The sequence below is a fragment of the Lampris incognitus genome, chromosome 15, assembly GCF_029633865.1.
Source record: "Lampris incognitus isolate fLamInc1 chromosome 15, fLamInc1.hap2, whole genome shotgun sequence".
In the NCBI taxonomy this organism is placed as follows: domain Eukaryota; kingdom Metazoa; phylum Chordata; class Actinopteri; order Lampriformes; family Lampridae; genus Lampris; species Lampris incognitus.
Genome location: NC_079225.1, coordinates 34,725,263 through 34,745,421, shown reverse-complemented (window position 1 = coordinate 34,745,421; position 20,159 = coordinate 34,725,263). Strand labels below are relative to the sequence as shown.

Below are 20,159 nucleotides of genomic sequence, written 5' to 3'. Positions count from 1 at the left end.
GTGCCAGGCAAAGGTCAATTATTACCACAAGATGGTCTGTACTTACTAAGCAGAGATTTGTTGCCTCATATCCAGACCAACATTTTTGAAAAATTATTTTAAATGGGTTATTTTCAATTTGTCAAAGTCAAGTGGGTAGGAGACAACCACCAATTAAACAATGACCTAAATCACCCTTCCACTTGTGACTGCAGTGCAAGTTTTGTGATTGGAAGCTGGTTCAAATGTACAAGGTGGCTGTAAATATCTGGAAGGAGGGAAATTCACAAGAACCACTTGTACGCCACAGATACTGTTGATGCGTCTTTGAGCAAGACATCAAACTCCAAATTGCTCCAGCAATGGTAGAGGGCTGTGCCAGGCAGCTGCTAACCATGAGTGAATGTGACTTCAAACTTTCCCCCTTCCTGGAACAACTCTCTTAGGCTGTTTCGGTAAAGAATGCTGTTTTTTAAACCTGCCTGATCAAATATGAGGAAAGGGGATTGGAAGAGAGGATTAAAAGGGAAACACAATAGCCCCCAAACTGTGGCTGATGGTTAAAGCATCCCCACATGTTTCTATGAAAGCACAGCTCCTGTACTGACATGCGCGCACACACATTGTCCTGGTCATTGGCTAAAGCAGCTTACATTTTGCTGATCTCACAGATTACCCATCCAAGTCCGTGTCACAAAGAGCCAATGTTCTGGACAAATTACATGGCTAGACAGCTCTGGATAAACATAAACACTTTCCATAGCTCCAGGGCACACATACAGATAATGGGAAACAAGCCATCCATTTGCCAAAAGTAAATCTCAATATGGTCACTGGTAATAGGCTGGACAAAGACAGCGAACGGATTAATTACATGCACATCATACTAGATGGCTTATCAAGCTGTGGCAACGATGGGCCAGAGGCAGTCCTAATCACATTTCACCACTGTCTGTTACACAAAGCAGCCAAACAAAGATTAGAGCCAAAGCATAAAGCCCAAAGCTCAGTTCCAATGAAATCTCGCTAGGTTTAATTAACGTCCAGGGAATATGGTCCCTCCCAAACTCATTGGCTATTTGTTTCAGAGCCATTTCCTGTTCATACTGGATTACTGCTATTGACAGTGATACATTTACATTTCAGGTTTACAGCCAAACTACCCATATTTGAGGTAAGCCCTGTTGCTATGACTGACTGATGAGTCCTCCCAATGCAGTCATGTATAGCCATTATATGTTAAAGGATCACTTTGGTGATTTTCAACCTTATCTCTATCTGAATTTGGGATATCGTGTGAAAAACGTTTGCAGTTGTTGCCAATGTTCTCTTGAGTCTCTGGGACGTAGGTGCAAAATCTGTTCTTCTGGCACCAGTGTTGTAATTGACCCGTCAGTGGCGACCCCTAACGGGAGAAGCCCTAAGTAGTAGTAGTAGTAGTAGTAGTGGTAGTAGTAGTAGTGATGTAGTTGGTGACAAGGAAGAACTAAGCGCAAGTTCAGCTTAGATTTCTAGTCTCCGCCTCTGGGGGCATGCTCTAGATGTCACTCAAAAACAAATTTCCCTGTTCTCTTCGCATTGCAAACTAGCTATGTTTTCCAACTGTGAAAATGGCGTCCCGAAATGTGAGTGCAGAGATCTTATGGACAAGGATACTTTTTAGTGTTTTAGCTGACTCAGATATTAAACTGTATTTGTTTGAGCCAGAGTGTATGACTAAAGAAATGCTGCGGAGAGAGGCCAAGGCTGCTGCTGCAAGCAAGAGGATATGGCCAGTGGGGACCATCCAGATTCTGAGCTGCCGAGAGCAAACGGCGACCGGTGGTGCCTTTGCTGAAATTAATGCCAACAGAAACTTAATCATTCTGCTGCAATGAATTTGAGCATGAGCAGTTTTGTTGCATGCTGTCACCCATGCCAACCCCGAGACAGCCTGTGTAGGTGTTGTTATGCATGAAAGTCTGACTCCTAACATGGACGGAGGTGTGTTGGATACTTTCTTCACAATCCCGAAGATAAACTGAAAAAGACAACCAAGACCAGCAGGGCCATGAAGGCAGATGACCATTGAGTAAGTACGTTATGTTTTGGCCAAAAAATAGCTGTAGGGCTAGTGTGGTGATATATGGCAAAGTTAGACGAGCAGTTTTCTCGACATATTTGTACTGATTGCATGGCAACCTCTTATTACCTAGATACATTCCATAGCATATTTATCATGTCTCGTTAAATTTTGCGCACTCATTAGCAGCTGATGAGTGCGCGACGCACCAAACAGGCCTGTACTGCTATGTATTAAAACTTCTTTCCTTCATCTGTATTGATATTCTGCTCCTCATTAGTTGAGCACTTATAACAATACCATTGACAGTTTCGGAAAAAAACACTATATATATACACTCACCGGCCACTTTATTAGGCACGCCCGTCCAACTGCTCGTTAACGCAAATTTCTAATCAGCCAATCACCTGGCAGCAACTCAATGCATGCAGGCATGTAGACATGGTCAAGACGATCTGCTGCAGTTCAAACCGAGCATCAGAACGGGGAAGAAAGGTGATTTAAGTGACTTTGAACATGGCTTGGTTGTTGGTGCCAGACGGGCTGGTCTGAGTATTTCAGAAACTGCTGATCTACTGGGATTTTCACGCACAACCATCTCTAGGGTTTACAGAGAATGGTCCGAAAAAGAGAAAATATCCAGTGAGCGGCAGTTCTGTGGGCTAAAATGCCTTGTTGATGCCAGAGGTCAGAGGAGAATGGCCAGACTGGTTCGAGCTGATAGAAAGGCAACAGTAACTCAAATAACCACTCATTACAACCGAGGTATGCAGAAGAGCATCTCTGAACACACAACACGTCGAACCTTGAGGCAGATGGGCTACAGCAGCAGAAGACCACACCGGGTGCCACTCCTGTCAGCTAAGAACAGGAAACTGAGGCTACAATTCACACAGGCTCACCAAAATTGGACAATAGAAGATTGGAAAAACGTTGCCTGGTCTGATGAGTCTCGATTACTGCTGCAACATTCGGATGGTAGGGTCAGAATTTGGCGTCAACAACATGAAAGCATGGATCCATCCTGCCTTGTATCAACGGTTCAGGCTGGTGGTGGTGGTGTAATGGTGTGGGGGATATTTTCTTGGCACACTTTGGGCCCCTTAGTACCAATTGAGCATCGTGTCAACGCCACAGCCTACCTGAGTATTGTTGCTGACCATGTCCATCCCTTTATGACCACAGTGTTCCCATCTTCTGATGGCTACTTCCAGCAGGATAACGCGCCATGTCATAAAGCTCGAATCATCTCAGACTGGTTTCTTGAACATGACAATGAGTTCACTGTACTCAAATGGCCTCCACAGTCACCAGATCTCAATCCAATAGAGCACCTTTGGGATGTGGTGGACTGGGAGATTCGCATCATGGATGTGCAGCCGACAAATCTGCAGCAACTGCGTGATGCTATCATGTCAATATGGACCAAACTCTCTGAGGAATGTTTCCAGTACCTTGTTGAATCTATGCCACGAAGGATTAAGGCAGTTCTGAAGGCAAAAGGGGGTCCAACCCGGTACTAGCAAGGTGTACCTAATAAAGTGGCCGGTGAGTGTATATATGTGTGTGTGTGTGTGCGCGCGCGCGTGTGTGTGTGTGTGTATGTATATATATAATCCAGTGATTCAAGTAAATTCTTTATGAGACAGTACCAGCCTGTTTCATGCCTTAAGCGATCATCAGATATATATATATATATATATATATATATATATATATATATATATATATATAAATCCAATCTGGATTATTTTGTCCTTATTTGTTGAGCATTTTCCTACCATTGAGTGTTTCTTTTAACAAAATGTATTTATATATATATATATATATATATATATACACACATACATACACACACACACACACAAACTTGAGTTGTTTATTTTCACAATAATGACTACCAAAGTTGGCTGCAGGTACACATCAGGTACGTGTCAGTTGCATGCAAAATCATACCAGCTGGCTTATGCAGAGGTCATTGACACTTTACTTTAGAGGCAAGATGCATTGTATTTTCTTCCAACACAGGGCAAATTAGTTTTGTTTTTGTTTTTTTTGGGAGAGGGTGATTTAAGGTTAAAATTAAATCATTTGTGGCAGAATGGGACAGCTGTTGCCTTTGGGATGTGTTTTCTAAGTGAGAAGGAATAAGAGCTTTAAAAACCTATTTCACACTGTTATGGAAACAGGACAATTAAACAGAACCTGTTTGTAAATTTTTAAAATTTAGGCATTTAGTAAAAAATTATTAAGACCAAAAAAAAAAAAGAAGGATGAAATACCAATAAATAGTACAAAATGGTTATATTTTTGTAAGACAAAGTTTCAGTAAATGCCAGTGGTCTCTCCATGGCCTTGTTGTGTGTTATTTCAAAGGTAACTAGATCTGTCTGCAGCCTGGCATGACTGCCTGAAAAGACATTTTGAAGAACGCCAATTTCAAACTCAGCGACTATTTAATGTTTTGCATGGCTAAGAGAAACTGTCAACATAATAAGAATCATAAATACATTACTGATCCAGTGGGGGAATTCGGTCATTGTACAGTTGCTCACATTCTAGAAAACAAAATATATCTAAGCATAAGGGAAATTGTAAGAAAAACAGAAAAATAAGAACTATGTAAAATATGTGCATTGTACAGTATAAACAATATATAGAAAAACAAGAAATATGTAAAAATATTGCAGAATGTACAGTATGCAGTTCTAATACAGTAAAAACATATGCCAGAGTATTGCACAGTTGAAATATTGCAGTTATAAAGTTGAATTATTCTACTGTTAAGTCAGTACTGCACAGTTGAAAATGTAAATTATAAATTAAGGGGTTATGAAGCTGCTGATAGGGGTGAAATAAGTCCAAAGGGCCAATAGTTGAAATGCCCAGTATTTTTATTTTTCCTCAGCCATTTTGCTAGATTTCTTATTACGTCGCATTTTTGGGGGAGAGCAGGCTGAGAGAGCAGGAGTGATGACGTCCGCACTTTGTAGGCATGGTAGGAACCCGGCACACTGAAGCTTTGCGTGTGAGGTTCATAAACCATCTTTCACAACCCATTGCTTTGTCCTCCGACAGTAAACATCTTTGCACCTCACCTGAAATGACAAAAAAAGATATTTAGGGGAACATAACAGATGAAGACTTGGATGAACTTGTGCTCAATGTGATATTTTCATCAACTTTAAAATGGTGAGGGTGAAGTTTTTAGTTCATTTTAAAAAAAAATTAAAAAAGAAAAACAACTTGGAACGTAGTTGACAATGTAAATTGTCCACACTGATGTCTACACTGACATCAAGTGTCATAGTAATTGCAACTTTAAAGAAAAATACCAACAAAATATGTTTTCTACCATAGCTGTTAGTGACAAGCTTCCTCTTTACAATATTTTCATTGTGCTCCAAAACAGTAAGTTGCCCTCTTTCCCTCGTGCCCAAGCAGAAGGGTTGTCTTCTTCTTCTTCTTCATCAGTGTTTTACTTCAACATTACAGAGTGGAACACTTCCAATGGACCTGTGTAATGTAAAAAAAATAATACATTGTTTTCAGAAATGAGATTTCTACAACAATGTTGCTTTCAAAAGGTGACTGATGCAAAGTGAAATGCTTACCTATAAGTTTGAAGAGGCCCATGTTTTTGAAGTCTTTCAGAAGATGCTTGTCTTGGACCAGAGCATGCAAGTCAATTCTTCTTCTTCATGGCCTCCTCGCTCAGTGGTTCATGCAGGCAATGCTACTCTACTACTCCATCAGTTCAGCTGTGAACATCCACGACACGGTGTAGTATTGATAACCACCAGTGCTTAATTTCCTGTATAACAAAATGGAACATTTAAGGTGCTTATAGATAAATGTACTGTTTGCAGAAATGCTAAAAAGTCCAACTGGACTCTATGGAAAAGCCTTAGTAGTCCCCTGACAAAGTGTTTTCAAAGAAAAACAGTTTGATGCATGTTTTCAAAATCAGCATGAGATCTTCACCAGTTACATAGAAAGCTTGGGCATGGATGGATTGTTTGGACCGCTAGCATGGCTAACAAATGTACAGGTTAGATGTGGTCTATCCCATTGGTATGATAGCATTTTCGCTGTTATGCATACACACACACAGTTTGTCTCACACAGTCTGTAAATTAATTCATAGTAAATCAATGAATGAATAGAAAAGTCAGTGATTAGATCTCATTTACGCGTTTCCTCTGCAGATGAGTACCACATGTGGTAGAAGTAGAGGCAGTTTGTTCTTCAATCTACGGTGATAGAGTAAAAATAACTATGATAAACAGTTGTGCCTGTAAACCATCTCAGTAGTAAATAGAGCAGACACAATATGGAATTTTGCATGCTATGCATTCAATGGAACATTAGCTAAAAAAACAGCTTACCTCTATTCGACCTCGATTCTCCAGGGGGGGGGGGTTCTCCATTGCCATGGCCAATATCGCTTCCAAAAAGAGTGGGCACAGCAGATGTCTTCAGCAATTTCTTGACTGTTCCTCCCATCCGCTCTGACTGTATGTCCCTGTTGTAGTCATCTGCTGCAAAATGCAAAGAGCATACCCGAAGATTTCCCAGTACTGATGTTGGTGCGTTCTCATCATAATTGGTTTTGTTTTTTGTTTGTTTTTAATCGCTCGGAGCAATTCTTTTCACTGTTCCACATCTGTTGGTAATCGGTGGTAGCTTACACTTACTTCCTCCTCTCTCTTTCTGTAGTTGTTGCATCCAGGTACGATACAATGAGAAGGCATGTTTGTTGTGACTAAAACTAATCCAATTCAATTTATGTCGTTTTTCGGTTTTCTGATTGAAGAGTGAAGATTTTAAGACACCGTTCTTTGTACACAGAGCTGCAAGAAACGCCTGCCTCCACAAGCTGGGCAGGCTTTGGAAGGATTTGGGGTTTGGGTGTCAGAAGTTCGCACGCAACATTAGCAAGACTCCGGAAAGCTTGGATTTCTCGGTCAATATAGCATGTGCTGAGGAATTTATTGCATCAATTGACTATATTTGCGCTCAACACTGATTGGACATCAGGGCTGCATGATACTGGAAAAAACTCACATTGCAATATTCTTTTTTCTGTGATATATATTGCGATATGAAAAAATACAGGAATTTTCCCCAGATGACTTGAATAGCTCTATTAAGAAAGAATTAATCATTCTAGAATGATTGGGGTGATTTTATAGAGGAGTTGTTGGGAAATTGTGAAACGTGAGCAGTGCCTTTTTTGCTATTCATACAGTAAGAGGAGGAGGTGGAGTCAGACAGACGACGCAGAGCGACAGCCGAGAACACTCATGCGTAGATTGGCTCTGACGTCATCCGAATGCACATGTACACAATAAATCATCCACCCACCACCCACCCGAACAATTTATTTTCTCCAATTTAGAAACTTGCACCTGATCACACATTACCATTATTTCTCAGTGGGATATGTGTAAGCGTGATGATATGGTAACATATAACACCATGTTTGAGGTACCAGTTTTGTGGCTATCATATACATACAGCGCTTTGCAGCTGTTGCATATGACATACCCAGCTTTTGACATGTCATGGTTAAGTATTTCACTAAATCGCTCCCATGGGAAACTTTTCTACCCTTCCTTTTTTCGTTTTTAACTCTCCTTTTTTAATTTTCTCTCAGATCTTTTTTGCCTCCATTGCTGCTTAAGACAAATGGACACCACAACTGGTGCAATGAGAGTCTTGTCGGCTAATTCATGCCTGACGAAAAATTAAGCTTAACATATGTTCAAATGGGGGTGTCCGGGTAGCGCAGCGGTCTATTACATCGCGTGGTCGAATCCCCGTGTTACCTCCGACTTGGTCGGGCATCCCTACAAATACAATTGGCCGTGTGTGCGGGTGGGAAGCCGGATGTGGGTGTGTGTCCTGGTCGCTGCACTAGCGCCTCCTCTGGTCGGTCGGGACGCCTGTTCAGGAGGGAGAGGGAACTCGGGAGGAATAGTGCGATCCTCCCGCGCGCTACGTCCCCCTGGCGAAACTCCTCACTGTCAGGTGAAAAGAAGCAGCTGGCGACTCCAAATGTATCGGAGGAGGCATGTGGCAGTCTGCAGGTCTGCAGCCCTCCCCGGCTCGGCAGAGGGGGTGGGGCAGCGACCAGGACGGCTTGGAAGAGTGGGGTAAATGGCCAAGGGGAGGAAAAAAATGCAAAAAGAAAAAAAAGTTCACATTTTAGAGAATATGATTAACATTTTCCTCAATAATGTATTATTTCACCCACCTACGACACATCCACTATTACTCAGAATGTTAATTTTCATGACTCAGGCCGGCCGATCCATGGATTAACCACGGCACATGCGATCCGCACATAACTAGCCGAGAAGCAGACGAACACGTCAATGTGTCATTTGTCCAAACAGAGCGAAATCAGAGTAAATTGTGTTTTAAAGCAGACAGACTTCTCTTGTAGATTAGTCATAGAATGAGAATTGTGTGAGTTTTCCTTTTGTATCACACAGCAAAAAGTTGTATCATGAGGTGTTTGAGTTAATTTGCCTTACTTCACATCGCACACCTTGTGATGTAACTATTGTGCATTCGATACTGAAACAATATATTGTGATTCGACATCCACATAAAACCGGCAAAATTTCATTTTAAGAACATTTTGCCACAGCTGGTAACACCCAGCAACTGAGAAAAAAAAAGTTTGAAGAACAAACATGGACCTACAGATCGCAGGCATAAAATACAAAACTACAGAGACTATCATTGGCTGTGGAAATAAAAATCCCATTGCCAGCTTAACTTTTTCTGCAAGGGTGCAACTTGCTAAAAAGTGTGTTGACTGCTCCCCCAGACTGGCCATCAGTTTAAAATCAGGCCACTTATCAGCAGCTTATAAGCTTTTGTTACGTTGTGGTGAACATTTACTTTTTAGTGGTGAGTAATTGCTCCAGCAAACATTCGAATAGAGCCTTCTCTATGTTATATATCAGATGGAAATATCAGATGGTAATTATCTAGGGTTCCTCATCAATCCAGACAATAAGGCAAGTTTATTTCCTTGGCCTGGACTCTTACAAGATCACATATTTTGGCACCAGTCCTTCTTTGTTGAGAAAGATTCTATGTACTATAATGTGTTAAATGCCAGGGTGCTTAATCAAATAATCTAATGTAATGTAATGTAATAGCTTTATTCTCAATTAGAGTTGTTCCAATACTGATACCAGTATCAACAATGCCTCTGATACTGCCTAAAATGCTGGAACTGGTATCGGCCAGAACACAAGTCTATGCACTGATCCGATATCAAGTAATTTATTAGCCCTGAAACAGGACCCTGCTACTTCCCAGCAGCATCCCATACACCTGTATGCAACTAAACAGATTTTTTGTTACAACACAAGTAGCCAATATCCATAAATGGCAAGCGATTTGTGTAATTTGAAGCGTATCACAGCAAACTTACATTTGTCCTTGGCGTATTCGTTGGGTGACAGGAAATACGCTGGGTCGAAAGTGCCCAAAAAAAAAAAAGAAAAAAAAAAGAAACTTTTAATTCATTTCACCCCAATAAAACGCCGTTTGCCCAGAAGTCAATTCTTCTTCGCCGCTCTAAAACAGTAGCCTACACAGCAAGTTGCGTTGTCTTGCCACTGGCAACTACTGTTTGACAGCAGCGAAGAACTGATTTCCAGTAATTTAGTGTAACGTTAGCCAGTGCTAGCAAAATGTTAGCAATTGGGCAATATCTGGAAAATCCCACCAGTAAAACGGCGACATGTAAGGAATTGTTATTCATTCCTAGATTTATTTAGTTTTTAAGTTCCTTTTGCACTACTGTTTTATACTGTTACTGTATTATTTAAAATTTAAATGTCTTATTTTATGAAATTGTAGCTGCAGTTTGTTTTTTAGGAATTATTTACTCCTAGAATTATTTGTGTTCTTTTTCAGTTATGACTGACTGTCAAACTAGATAATAAAAGAAGGTTCCATAGCATTCATTCGCTGTATGTATAATAAATAATTATTAACTATTATATTATTATTAATAATAACTATATATATATATATATATATATATATATATATATATATATACTCACCGGCCACTTTATTAGGCACACCTGTCCAACTGCTCGTTAACGCAAATTTCTAATCAGCCAATCACATGGCAGCAACTCAATGCATTTAGGCATGTAGACATGGTCAAGACGATCTGCTGCAGTTCAAACCGAGCATCAGAATGGGGAAGAAAGGTGATTTAAGTGACTTTGAACATGGCATGGTTGTTGGTGCCAGACGGGCTGGTCTGAGTATTTCAGAAACTGCTGATCTACTGGGATTTTCATGCACAACCATCTCTAGGGTTTACAGAGAATGGTCCGAAAAAGAGAAAATATCCAGTGAGCGGCAGTTCTGTGGGCGAAAATGCCTTGTTGATGCCAGAGGTCAGAGGAGAATGGCCAGACTGGTTCGAGCTGATAGAAAGGCAACAGTAACTCAAATCACCACTCATTACAACCGAGGTATGCAGAAGAGCATCTCTGAACGCACAACACGTCGAACCTTGAGGCAGATGGGCTACAGCAGCAGAAGACCACACCGGGTGCCACTCCTGTCAGCTAAGAACAGGAAACTGAGGCTACAATTCGCACAGGCTCACCAAAATTGGACAATAGAAGATTGGAAAAACGTTGCCTGGTCTGATGAGTCTCGATTTCTGCTGCGACATTCGGATGGTAGGGTCAGAATTTGGCGTCAACAACATGAAAGCATGGATCCATCCTGCCTTGTATCAACGGTTCAGGCTGGTGGTGGTGGTGTAATGGTGTGGGGGATATTTTCTTGGCACACTTTGGGCCCCTTAGTACCAATTGAGCATCGTGTCAACGCCACAGCCTACCTGAGTATTGTTGCTGACCATGTCCATCCCTTTATGACCACAGTGTTCCCATCTTCTGATGGCTACTTCCAGCAGGATAACACGCCATGTCATAAAGCTCGAATCATCTCAGACTGGTTTCTTGAACATGACAATGAGTTCACTGTACTCAAATGGCCTCCACAGTCACCAGATCTCAATCCAATAGAGCACCTTTGGGATGTGGTGGACCGGGAGATTCGCATCATGGATGTGCAGCTGACAAATTTGCAGCAACTGCGTGATGCTATCATGTCAATATGGACCAAACTCTCTGAGGAATGTTTCCAGTACCTTGTTGAATCTATGCCATGAAGGATTAAGGCAGTTCTGAAGGCAAAAGGGGGTCCAACCCGGTACTAGCAAGGTGTACCTAATAAAGTGGCCAGTGAGTGTATATATACAGTGCATCCGAAAAGTATTCACACCCCTTCACTTTCCCCACATTTTGTTATGTTACAGCCTTATTCCAAAATGGATTAAATTCATTTTTTTCTCATCAATCTAGTACATACAATACCCCATAATGACAAAGCAAAAAAGGTTTTGTAGAAATTGTTGCAAATTTATTAAAAATAAAAAACTGAAATATTGCATGTACATAAGTATTCACACCCTTTACTCAGTACTTGGTTGAGGCAGCAATTACAGCCTCAAGTCTTCTTGGGTACGAAGCTACAAGCTTGGCACACCTATATTTGGGGTATTTCTCCCATTCTTCGTCGCTGCACAGCTATTTTCAGGTCTTTCCAGAGGTGTTCAATGGGGTTCAAGTCTGGGCTCTGGCTGGGCCACTCAAAGACATTCACAGACTTGTCCCGAAGCCACTCCTTCGTTGTCTTGGCTGTGTGCTTATGGTCGTTGTCGTGTTGAAAGGTAAACCTTCGCCCCAGTCTGAGGTCCTGAGCACTCTGGAGCAGGTTTACATCAAGGATCTCTCTGTACTTTGCTCCAGTCATCTTTCCCTCGATCCAGACTAGTCTCCCAGTTCCTGCCACTGAAAAACATCCCCACAGCATGATGCTGCCACCACCATGCTTCAGTGTAGGGATGGTATTAGCAAGATGATGAGAGGTGCCTGGTTTCCTCCAGACGTGACGTTTGACATTCAGGCCAAAGAGTTCAATCTTGGTTTCATCAGACCAGAGAATCTTGTTTCTCATGGTCTGAGAGTCCTTTAGGTGCTTTCTGGCAAACTCCAAGCGGGCTGTCATGTGCCTTTTACTGAGCAGAGGCTTCCGTCTCGCCACTCTACCAAAAAGGCCTGATTGGTGGAGTGCTGCAGAGATGGTTGTCCTTCTGAAAGGTTCTCCCATCTCCACAGAGGAATGCTGGAGCTCTGTCAGAGTGACCATTGGGTTCTTGGTCACCTCCCTGACCAAAGCCCTTCTCCCCCGATTGCTCAGTTTGGCTGGGCGGCCAGCTCTAGCGAGAGTCCTGGTGGATCCAAACTTCTTCCATTTACGAATGATGCGAGACCACTGTGCTCTTCGGGACCTTCAAAGCTGTAGAATTTTTTTGTACCCTTCCCCAGATCTGTACCTCGATACAATCCTGTCTCGGAGGTCCACAGACAATTCCTTTGACCTCATGGCTTGGTTTCTGCTCTGACATGCACTGTCAACAGTGGGACCTTATATAGACAGGTGTGTGCCTTTCCAAATCCTGTCCGATCAATTGAATTTACTACAGGTGGACTCCAATCAAGATGTAGAAACATCTCAAGGATGATCAGTGGAAACAGAATGAACCTGAGCTCAATTTTGAGTGACATAGCAAAGGGTGTGAATACTTATGTACATGCAATATTTCAGTTTTTTATTTTTAATAAATTTGCAAAAATTTCTACAAAACCTTGTTCACTTTGTCATTATGGGGTATTGTGTGTAGATTGATGAGGAAAAAAAGGAATTTAATCCATTTTGGAATAAGGCTGTAACATAACAAAATGTGGGGAAAGTGAAGGGGTGTGAATACTTTCCGGATGCACTGTACACACACACACACACACACACACACACACACACACACACACACACACGTATATATACACACATATATATATATATATATATATATATATAGTGTTTTCTTTTGGAAACCATCAACGGTGTTGATAAAACTGCTCAACAAATATATATCGTAATATATATATATATATATATGTACTTTTTTTTTTAATGCACTGGTATGCATTAGTCGATACGCCAAGTTCACTTATCGGAATTGGTACATCTCTATTCTCAATCATATTGAGGCAGAACTCCCACAAGGTTTTCACTTGTCTAACTGCTAAAACCAATTGACTCTGGCTCTAATTCACACAATACCTCCGAAAACAGAATAGCCTTGTTTTGTAACATTTATATTGAAAGGGGCTTACATGGGTGAAAACAGCTATAGACAGCTCAAAATAGGTTTAATTTTAAGACATGCTTGTCTAACAAACAACTAACATTTCCGTTCTAAGCAAGATAAACACACATGCGAAAGGACTACAGGAAGCTGCTGGTATTTGGTAAAACAGGAAGGAGGATATATCATGCTGTATCTATAGCAATAAACTGCAATGGAGGACACCAATTTGGCTGTCAGGGCAGAGCCTGTTTGCCTCTCCATCTCTCATCTCATACGCAAGTCATGGGAAAGACTAGATATCTCTACATTATCTGATTATTACAGTAACCACTAACTCTATGCACTTAGAGAGGAAGACTGGGTGTTTTTAGATAATTGGCAAATAACAATTCAACCTGCATGCCTGGATTCTAAAGATATGGAAAAGGCCGGGCGAGTAAATAAACCTAAATCTATCAATTGGTAAATTTCCCTCTTTGAATTAAATTTACTCAGATACTGGGCCTTGGATGGAAATCATCAATGTTTTGCAAAAATATCATCTCTCCAGTTTTGAATAGGCGATATAGCCACTTTTGAAGATTAATTTAATTTTGATCTCTGGATTAAGGCGAACCACTAATAATAAATTGTGTAAAAATTTGTGCAGAGTGAGAGAAACTTAATTTTATGTTATTGAAACGTTGACAATTTATCAAATAGACTGACAATATGCTATGCAAGTCATTCTAAAAGAGGCCTAGGCTATGACTATATTTTATTATTTCACAAGTGTTTTTTCCAAATGGACCCAATTAATCAAGGACTAGGGACGTACGGTGGCTTTAAATTCTTTAGCAATAATGAGCAGATTTCAGAAAAAACATCATAAATGCTTAAAGTATTACATGTGCAACAATTATGTGCACATATAATAAGACTTTATGAGCATGGAGGTGTGTCCTACACTTTTAAATTTTTGTCCAAAACGAGGTCCAAAATTATTCTCTTTGTAGATCAGCCAACAATTTATCTGCTAGATAGAATTAACACTCTTTGGAGTGTTGTAGCGTAGTACAGCACATCTTAATTCTCAAGAGACATGGTCTGAGGTTGGTCCATGTCACACAAGGGAATAACAAGCAATTATCTATCTGAAATACATTTAAGACAACAAAATTAAGATGGTGAGTTCCGTTTGTGATTTAATCCTATAACCACAGTAGTCTCCCTATCCCTTGTGTCCTCAATCATGGAGGTCAATTACTTAAGCAGTCTTCACACAGCATCTTTGTGCCTCCTCGCAATTCAGTAATAACTCAATTGCAAAAAAAGCTTGTGTGTGTGTGTTTTCCCTCTGGGAGCCTTTCCCATGGCAGTACAGTCATGTCAGTGAGAGACTTGGGGTAATTAGGAGAGCTGAAGGGAAAAAAAAAACATTTAGATGCTCCTGAGAGAATGAATGCTTTAAAGTGCACAACAATAGTCAAGTTGTAAGATACCATATCGTGTGTGTGTGTGTGTATGTGTGTGTGTGTGAGTGAGAGAGAGAGAGAGAGAAAGAGAGCAAGAGAGAGAAGTGACAAAGACAGAGAAAGAGGGGGGTGAGTACGTGAGCAAGTTAATGAATTAGAGTAACAGTGTGAGACGCAAAATCAAACTCAGCAGAGTGGAAAGACAAGAAAACCTGAAGAAAAATTTCAGACAAGTGTTTTAGTTACTGCTCTTTTTAGCCTCAACTCCTTTATAATCAGTTGTGAATCAATGATGTATAAACTGAGAATGTAGGGCAGTAGGTGAGGCCAAAATGCTCTTTTTTTATGCAAAGGCACAGTGAGCCGCCTCTTACTGACCGGCTATTTCGAACCTCTTCAACTTGTTCCAACAGACAGCTTTGTAAATGAGTCTGTATCTGAAGTGGTCAGCAGCAAGGAGTTTTGTTTAATCTTTATTTATCCATGGGAACCTGGTTGAACAATAATGCTCTTAGCACTGCCTCGCTGCTCACACGCATTTATACCTTTGAATTACCTGGTAGACCCAAGATCTGTCCTGCTGTGCTCCACTGGAGCAGCTGGTGAGTTAAAGCTGCTATGTGGAACTCTATTTGAATCCTGACCTCGACTGTTTAGCGAAGCAGTAGTAAACAGTGGTAACAAATCAAAGCAAGCAAGGCAAACAAATTCGCATGGATGGGCGACGGATACACAGCAGGTTTTCTTATATAATCTAGGTATCATTCACAGCCATTGATACATTATTTGCTGCAGACCCCAAATGCAAGTCAAGTCTTTTGCAAGGCGATGCATCAAACAACAACTTACCTGACTTTTCTACAAGATTTAAAAGATTTATCTGCCTGCTGATTACTTTTCTTGACTATTGGAAATACAGCATCACATATTCACATATTATGTATCCTTCTCTTGTTTAATTGAAATGACAGAAGTGTTACCGTATAGGCCCGGTGCACCACCGGTCTAATATAACCTACCACTGGGCCAATTAATATTTCTGACAAATTTTGTGGGGTTGGATGAGATATGTCTATTTTTGTGAAACACAATCAAAATGGCCTGGCAGCCTATCCAGGATGTCTCCCCGCCTGCCGCCCAGTGACTGCTGGGATAGGCTCCAGCATCCCCATGACCCTGAGAGCAGGATAAAGTGGTTTGGATAATCAAAACAGAAAAAAAAAAGTTTTGCTGCCCTATATCTGATGGAAACAGACAGCAGCAATATGCCATCCAGTGTGCAGTGCCTATTGAGGTGGATTTTGGCTCATACCACTGGGCCTGAAAAAAAATGTAGGGGAAACACTGGACTGCAAAGGCATCCTCATGCTCTGGGCTTCTGAATGAGTTCTAGTTAAATTTGTTATCTTAACAGAATCTCCAATCCTCTACATAATGTGAACCCATCACCTAAACTACTGTAGATGGGAAAGCCCTATGCACACTGACAACGCATGAAGACAAACACTGAAACTTGTATTACCAAATCAAAAAAAATAAATCATGCGATGCAAGTGGCTGAAGCCATAGATACTTAAAAGATTAGCAGGGGGAGTAAAGAAATGCTCACCTACATCCAAACACAGCCATGTCCTTTCTCAACCAACATTCCAATTTGAACTGACAGGGATTTCAAAGGTTAAGGGAGAGGATAACGAGATGAACCCCGAGTATCGACCACATGTCGAAGATCACCAGGTTAGCCCTGGAAATCTCATCTGGGCAGACAACACTCGCTCCCACTTGGAAAAGAGCAAATATAGCATGATTAATTGCAACGTTGCACCATTAAGCATGGTCCATTGTGCAAATTAGACAACTAAAGTCACTGCAGTGCAAACTAAACAGACCCAGCTGTCCTGTATGCAGGTCTGACTTATTTTTTATATCAGTAAGATGAAGCATACCATAGCACCACTGTTCAAATTTGACTAGAAACAGAGCTAGAGAAACAGAGGAGTCTTTTGTATTTGTCTACCATCGTCTGTTCCTGCTTGCTGCTATTTTGGGTGGCTAGTCTTTATCCAGTTCCATTCTTCTTTTTCTTTAAATTTATTTCTGATATTTCCCTTTTTTTCTCCCAATTTAGTGGCCAATTGATCCCTATTTTAATTCAAACACCCACCCTCGTATTGCGTTCGCCAACTGCATCTCTCCGGCCGGCAGTCTCGAAGGAGACACCTCCCCACTTTCGTGACAAGGTGAATCCAAGCCGAACCACTGTTTTTCCGACACACACAGAGACGCATTCACATGACGAACACAAGCCGACTCCGCCCCCCTCCCGAAGACGGCGTTGCCAATGATTGCTGCTTCATCGAGTCCGGCCATAGTCGGATCTGACGAGACCGGGGCGTGAACCCCAGTCCCCAGTGGGCAACTGCATCGACACCAAGCCGATGCTTAGACCGCTACGCCACCGCGGACAAAACCAGTTCCATTCTTCTGAAAGGCAGGCAGTGATTTCAACTTTAACATTTATCATAGTATGCATAATTTTCTATGTATACCTGTTTTTCTTGATTCAGAGATTGTTGGCAAACAGACCGAGTGAAAGAGACTAGTGGTGCCTGTATCTGTATCAGAACATTATAGGGGGAAGAGGAAAGGCCATATGCCCAATTTCACTGGTCACCATGAAGTGCTAACAGTAATTTGATGTGATAAAGTGGAATGTCAAGATTCCATGAGGCTACAGAATCACAGTACAGAGGAAATATTAACACCTCAGCAACATATAGCTTGCAATCAACCAATGCACCATGTGCATTATACTGCATCACATTCAGAAGCCTTTCTGTAAGCTAGTGTCATTTCAGGTGTCATGATGTTTTTTAAGCCACTTTATTTTTGTCATTGCACATTTGTTTGGTAAGAATGAAATTTGTCTTCTGCATTTAACCCATCCTGCTGTATAGCAGCAGTGGGTAGCTGCAGCGCCCAGGGCCGAACACAAGTTCTTTTTCCTATTGCCTTGGTCAGAGGCAGGAGTATTAACCCTAACACGCATGTCTTGTGATGGTGGGAGGAACCAGAGCACCTGCAGGAAACCCACGCAGACATGGGGAGAACATGCAATATGTTTGTAAAAGCTGCATCATACTTTCTCTGAAACCTTCCAGTTCAAAAAAAAAAGAGAAGCTGCATCACAACATTTTGGGATTGCTTAAGCAAAGGCCCATGCTTTGACTAGCTAGAGATAGACCTGTCACAGATTTCGGTTCAGTCAGCCAAGAGGCAAAAATCAATCAAAGTGTCTTATTAACTAGGGTATCTACTTGAACTTGTATTGGACTGCTGTGTTTAAAATAGAAACTGTGGTACGTTGAACTTTTGTCCTCAAGCCTCAGCCAACCAAATGTATTCATATCACAAAAGCAAAAGACACAGTGGAATGGAGCCAGTAAGATTGGTGTCTTGGTTAGTTAAGCCAGTTTATCTGCATCATGAATTGGGTTTGGGTACCATAGCCTCGTTCAGTCTATGTGCAGAGCAAAACACAAACTAAGGAGCTTAGCCTGGTCAACTGACCAAACTGAATGCCCCCGCCTCTCTCTCGCTAACAAACAAACACACGCACACACACGCACGCACGCACGCGCACGCGCGTGGAAATTACTGATACAGTATATGGCTTGAAATATGCAAGTTTCAGACTGTAAAGATGGGTGGTGCGGCGAGTTTAAATCTTCATGCGAGTTGTTTTTTTCTCTACAATCATTGGGAAAACACAAGCAGCGCAGCAGACTATTTTCCGATACCCTGATCAAGCCCCCACCACTGATCCCGGTGCAGTACTTAAGTAGTAATAAAAGGAAGAATCAGTGTTTGGTCGTCTCTCGTCACCACAACGCCGTGTGTCCTTGTGGAGCCCGTAATCCGTCGTTAATCTCACTGCACACGGAGAATGACTTTCCATTCTCCTTTCGTTTCATTTTGTAAATCTTAAATTTCAGTACTGGTGAATGATTTGTATGAGACTGGTCATAGCGAATGATATGACCAGTCTCGTCGTCATTTCGTGGTACGATACGGAACCGCGCAGTGAAGGGTACCAGCAGCCAGCAAACCATGTCACTGTACAACGGCTTCAGTCATTCAAGACGCTGCCAAGGGACGTTAGCCTTCATCCTGAACGAGCACAGCTAGCCGGCTCAACACCCACAGCAAACCTGGACAACTTGACATTAACTACAAAACGCGTACCGACTGAATGATAGCAGCTACGGCAAAACTAATCCGTCGGTTTAAGTGGGACGTTAGCGTAGTCTCACTTGAAGGACTGTAAATAGCAGCGGCAGCAGCAGCAGCAAAAAACCCCGTCAGTTAGTGGTTGGTACAGCTGGCTAGCTAACTAGCAAACCTAACGCTAGCCACCGAGTCTGTCGTCGGCGTCACAAAGGCGCTTTTCGTTTTAAGAGATAAAAAAAAAATCTCACCTTGAGCAAACTGAACAGCTTGTGGTTGGCTGTGGTGTTAGCTGGATCATAGAGACATCCACCGGGGCTTTCTAAAACGTCAGGTTAAAGGCTCAGAGCAGCTCGCTCGCCACTCCTTGCGACCGGTTTTCTTTTCTTTTTTCTTTTTTTTTGCGCCGCCGCCGCCGCCGCCGCCGTGTCTGTTCCTGTACCGTTATCTGTCCGCGGAGGAAGCCGGTCTCATTGGTTTAGCCGTCTCACTTCAGGAAGCGAGTCGCGGCGTCGGAACGTCCTTAAATTAGGCCATTCTCGTGACGGTTGTTTTAAAACCGCGGTCGAGGCGCCGAAAGCCGTTTCGGTGTATTTATTGTGTCACAATAACGAAAAAGCCTCCCTTAGAGGAAATCGCGCTCTCAAATGCGATGTTTAGACAGCACTGCCATCTGGCGTCAGTGCTTAGACATTGCACGGTACCAGAGGCGAAACGTGAGCTGCGGAGAAAAACGCTAAGGACTTTCGGAAGGAATTGGTTATTTCTGTTGCATAATTATGAGATTTGTATTTCTTAGGCTTTTGGACACTCTATGAGCTCTATTTTAGCCTGTCACTCGGACCCCTCCTACAGTCTAATTTGATTTTCCTGATTATTTTCCTCTCCTTGTCTATTATTATTAATAGTAGTATTAGTAGTAGTATTAGTATTATTTAAAATGCAACGATGAGTAGGAGGCAAGAGCCCATAATGTCTGCTATTATTTCTGGTATTTTTGTTTATTCAAGCTCAACTTAGCAACAATTTTATTTGTTGTGATTAGGTCCCCGAAATTTTACTTCATTGACTGCCCCACTGCTTTTCACAGTACATTACTGTAGTGCAGTGGTTCTCAATCAGGTCCTGTTTAGGGCCTTTTCACACCTGAAAGTCCGAACCAAGG

At 41.7% G+C, this 20,159-nt stretch overlaps 1 protein-coding gene across 4 annotated transcripts in view; it reads right to left on the bottom strand.

Moving 5' to 3' along the window:
* Positions 1-19,628, bottom strand: part of dnajc5ga (DnaJ (Hsp40) homolog, subfamily C, member 5 gamma a) — a 43,308-nt gene extending 23,680 nt beyond the window's left edge. For all 4 annotated transcript variants that reach the window (XM_056294293.1, XM_056294290.1, XM_056294291.1 and 1 more), the window contains exon 1: positions 19,246-19,628. The gene's annotated coding sequence lies outside the window, so the exon portion shown is untranslated. The remainder of the gene's footprint in view (positions 1-19,245) is intronic.
* Between the last annotated feature and the right edge of the window lie 531 nt (positions 19,629-20,159).